At 32.3% G+C, this 5,107-nt stretch overlaps 1 long non-coding RNA gene across 1 annotated transcript; it reads left to right on the top strand.

Moving 5' to 3' along the window:
* The first annotated feature begins 3,026 nt into the window (after positions 1-3,026).
* On the top strand, positions 3,027-3,686 carry LOC149192849 (uncharacterized). Its single transcript, XR_016254915.1, has 3 exons — positions 3,027-3,162; positions 3,263-3,330; positions 3,415-3,686. It is a non-coding gene; the product is annotated as an uncharacterized LOC149192849 (long non-coding RNA).
* Positions 3,687-5,107: the final 1,421 nt, after the last annotated feature.

Raw genomic sequence — 5,107 nt, 5'->3', positions numbered from 1 at the left:
TATTTACGTATCATAAATAAAAGCTAAATATATTCATTTTTAGGATGTGGTTAAGGAGATTCATATTCAAAATCCATGATACTTATGATGGAGTGGGGAAGAGACACCTTAAATTAAATATAATTTAAACAAACCATTTTCGGCATGGCCTTTTACACTATTCTTGATACTAGCATATTAATAAATATGATGTGATTTACATTAAATTATGTATTTTAAAATATTCCATTCAGGTATTTGAGGGATTTTTTAGGTAGAATGATACAAAATGTTTAATTGAAGAATTAAATGGGCTTAATTTTGATTTTTTTCCACCAATTTATAGGTAGATCATAACCTACCCAATTTATTTATATAACAGACATCCACACCAGTGTGACACTATTGCAACCCTGGACACATTTCCTCCCCTCCATCCTAACCTACCCAATTTATTTAAATATAACAGACATCCACACCAGTGTGACACTATTGCAAGCCTGAACACATTTTCTCGCCTCCATTCCCTCAAGGCCTCCATTCCCTCAAGTTTTTTTATATAACAGACACCCACACCAGTGTGACATTATTGCAAGCCTGAACACATTTCCTCCCCTCCATCCTCCATCCTTTAGGTCGTTACCTTTATTTTGTTGCGATATTTTTGCAATAACATCATAGGCATGTTCAATTACTTCAGTGTATCTTTGTACCTTTAGTGGAAATTTCTAGTAAATATTAATAACAAAAATAATCCATATAGAGATAAATAAACATGTAATATTTTATTTTATTTTTATAGCAAAACTAATTATATATAAAGAGTCCTTTAGAAATATGTTAATATTTTAATTTTTTTTTATAGAAAAACTAATTATATATAAAGATTCCTTTGGAAATATGTTCTGTATATCCAAATATAAATGCAACATGCATTAATATTTAATATGTAGAAGATGAATCATAAATAAATTATTTCAATATCGACTATATATACTATATAATGCTAAATAGAAAATATAATAGTTAAAAATGTTTAATATAAATTTCATATGTATACATTATTTTTATTAATTTTCATTAACTAAATATTTAAAACAATAAAAACAAAGATAAATAAAATAAAATAATTTATTTATCACCTTTATATATCATATATATATATATATATAAACAGAAAACATTACAATAGAACACCACATGAAAAATATCAAATCTTATTTATATAAATTTTAAATTTTAAATATTAATTTTTATTATTAATTATACAGATTCAATCTTCATTAAATTTATCGTAATCTTAAAAAGTAAGCAAATATTGAAATTGTTAAATGTAATATTTTTGGTACAGTGGATATTTAAATGTTGATATGATAGGAATCAAATTTTTAAATGTTAAGTTGAAAACATTAATGCTAAAATGTTGATGTTGAATTTGATTTTCTTTTTTATTATCTTTTTAAACAAAATATTTAAAATAAATTTGATTTTATCTAAACATTTATGGGAATTTCTCTGGCATGTCCATCATAGGTTAGTAGCTTTTTATTTTAAAATATCTTATTGCTAACTTATGGTTTTGTGTTTCAACTAAATGTTACACCTACACTAAATCTGTAGATATTATTTAGTGAAATTTGTAATTTATTCATTTTCATTGTGGAATTAACATGTAATGTTTTCAATATTAATAATAAAAATAATACATATTTAAATATTTTATACATTATAAAAAAATATTTCAGTGTTATATACAAATATATATAAGAGATTAATATGGATTAGATATATAAAAAAAAATCGTTTTTATTTCATTAATATGTATTTTAGAAGATTTGTAATTAGTATAGAATTAACATGTAACAATTTAAATATTAATAATAGAAATAATGGATAGAAAAAATAAATAAATCTGTAACAATGGAAATAGTGGACAGAAAAAATAAATAAATCTGTAATTTCTAAAACATATTTATTAAAAAAATAAGTTTATTTAAAGAAAGAGTAATAGTATATAGTTTTTTTATTGAAAATTTAAAATTAAATTAAATATTAAAGTGATATATAAAATTTTCCTATTTAAAATTTATAAAAATATATATGTTTTATTTTTTTTTTAATTTTAACCTATAACATTTGATCAAAAAACACATACTCTTAACAATAGTGTTAGGCAAGACTGCACGAGTTAAAGCAGCATCATGGGCAAGATATACGTTTAGGAAAACCGTGGAAAGGTAGGGCAGGATGTGTGGGGCACTGCACGACCGGGCAGAGGTCGCACTAAGATTGCGGCAAGATGCACAATTTTGGTGGACGATTTGTTTGGCAACGCAACTCCCACAACTTTATAATTTGTAAACTTTGTATGTTGTTTACGTAAGTTTGATAAGCATTGGGAAAATTGTTGGTAGTTTTATTATTATTGTCACACCTCTCTTCTACACAAATTTTTTTTTTTAAAAACAATAATCACGCATATGTAATAATTTCTTTACTCAAACCCATAATATGACATTTTAACATCAATGTACTTACACATTTCTTTACCACAAGAATCTGGGTCATCATTACACTATGTAATTGGCATACGTTAGCGTTGGAACAAGTTTAATGGAATCATTCGGCATACATTAGCAATAGTACCCGGTTTCCATAGTTCATGCTTTAAACATTTGATGAACTTTATGTTTGGTTATGACTGTACATCCACCTAATCGATTTACTTAACATTGCTTTGGTTAACCTTTATGCTTTGGTCGTATGACACAACCACCCAAAATCGTTTCATCTACATGGTATTAATGAGCGTGGGTTTCTATGGCTCTGCCACGGTACCACTCAGTTGACAGGTCACAAATGCTTTTACTATGGTTGTCCTCCCGGGGCAGGTGGCATGGTCTGGATTCTCCAGCCATGTGACACCTCGGTGTTACCAATTTCGTTTTTACCACCAGCCGTCCCCGCCATAATTCAACGGCTTGGATCTAATCCGGAGATCGGATGGCTGGAGATCGATCAGGGTTTATCGGTGATATTTAAGTGTTCCTCTCCAATGTTTATTCATTTGATGACCGGTCTTTGTGTTCGGCGTGATGTTCCTCCTCGAGCTCGCTACCAAGACTCGATGCTGCGACCTGCTATTCTCCAGAGTTTGCGTCCAGCTTACATTGAACCCTGCAGGTAAATAAATAACACTTCCAGGTTTGGTATTGATTTAAGACTTACCTTCACTGTATTATTGTTTAACGTTTTCTGGTTTTCCTTGTCGAGTTTAACACAGTCAACACGACTATGCAACGGTAGACGCCCATGGAGAGAGGTTCTGCAACGGATCTCGGCAACTACCAGGTATGAGCTCTTGCTAGCCGGCATAAGCATCTTTATTGTAGTCTTGTATGCAGTTTTAAGCAAGCCCTGGGTATTCTTATGCAGGTCTTTGTTTCCAATGAGGTCTGCTCATTTGCTACCTATGTTTTCGGCGAAGAGCCCTTTCAGTTTGCTCGTTAATTAGCTAGGGTTTGAAAAATACTGTCTGGTTATAATAGTGTTGCCACCATGGTTTTCTGGGTTAATTCACCCGTCAAGTTTCTTCTATGCTCTGTAAATATTGAGCCGCTTAGTGGCGGACTTGAATGACTGATGCTGTAAATGCATGCTTCCCTATCTGGCCTTCACGCGCAGATTTGGGTTTTTAATTACATGTTTATATACTGAGTCTTTCTGCGTACCATGTATTGTGTTATTTATTGTTAATCTATTTTTGCCGAGGTTATGAGACTTCTGAAGCCTTCGGCAACCGTATTAATGTTTTGGTTCGATTTCCATCTATGAAAGTTCTTGTCCATATGCAGAATCTTGGGTTAAATATACTGTATAGTTCTTAAATATATATATATATATATATATATATACCCTCGACAGTTTTAGTCATGATGTTATCAAGTTACGAGGTTATTCTTTTAATTACTCTGTTCTGTTTATGGGAACTGTTGATCCACAGTCGTTTGGGTATAACCTTGGATAATGGTTGATGTAGGTTAGATAAGCTTTATCCTCTCACACCGTATTTCATATAATACATATATCTGTGTATGTTGTTCGCATGCAAGATTTAATGTTCCATGTATCTACATTCTCATTTACTCGCAATGCACCAATGTTTCTTGAGTTCTTATGTGAATATCACTCATTATCGACGGTTTAATTCCGGCTCAGAATAGATAAGAAAGGTATCCCTTTTGTTTATATGCATTAACATTTGTACAGTTAATTCCGTGCGCATATTTCACTATTACTACACACTGAATCTTAATAACTCGTTTTCTCTGTTAATACTCTTCTCGGTATTCCACAATACGAAACTATCTATTCCATACCCCGACCAGTGCTATAACACAGATTTGGTTACCGTTTTGTGCCACGAGTACTGAGACTCGGTACCAATCCGTTACACAGTAGGGTTATTCTTCTCAGTTACCAGAAATCATTATCTTTATCAGTTATGGTCACTACTGTTTAACTATTGATATCAACAGAATCTTTTAAATGACCACATATTATCCGTATTCGGATTGAGACTGCTACCCGTAGCCAGTCTTGCAACAGGGCTTTTCCAACCTGTAATAACTTGATGCTATGTCTCTACAATATTATTTCCCTCTAACACTAACTTGAACTAAATTCGTTACAGATACTTTTCTTCTAGTTTTTCCAAATACCCTTAAACTATCTTTGCTAACAGTACTTAGGAATCAAACAATTTTCCTAGTTCCTTTACTGTAATTTCTACACATACTGCTTTTCATATCAGGGACTACAAGTTTGTGGAATCGTACCTGAATGTCTCTGTCAGGAATGATTCTGTTCAAACAAAAGTCACCTGAACTTATATTCTGCTCTCCTCCCAGCCACGAGATCCACCCTCAGACGGTGTTCTCCCCCCGAGCAAACCTGCAGGCCTCCAGCCCTCAACAGGTACAGTGCACTCCTGTGCCAGGTTATCTGGTCCTCACCAGACTTAACCTCCCACTTCTCCTTTCTTTCTTGGAGCAAGATCAGTTTTCCTTCTCTCTGTCTGTCCCCACAGCACAGAATCCCTCAGTCAGGGCTTTTCCCTCTTTTAGAG

Source organism: Pinus tabuliformis, chromosome 2_2, assembly GCF_031772625.1.
Source record: "Pinus tabuliformis cultivar Carrire ecotype Pingquan chromosome 2_2, CPIR1, whole genome shotgun sequence".
Lineage (NCBI taxonomy): Eukaryota > Viridiplantae > Streptophyta > Pinopsida > Pinales > Pinaceae > Pinus > Pinus tabuliformis.
This window is presented reverse-complemented; position numbering and strand designations above follow the sequence as displayed.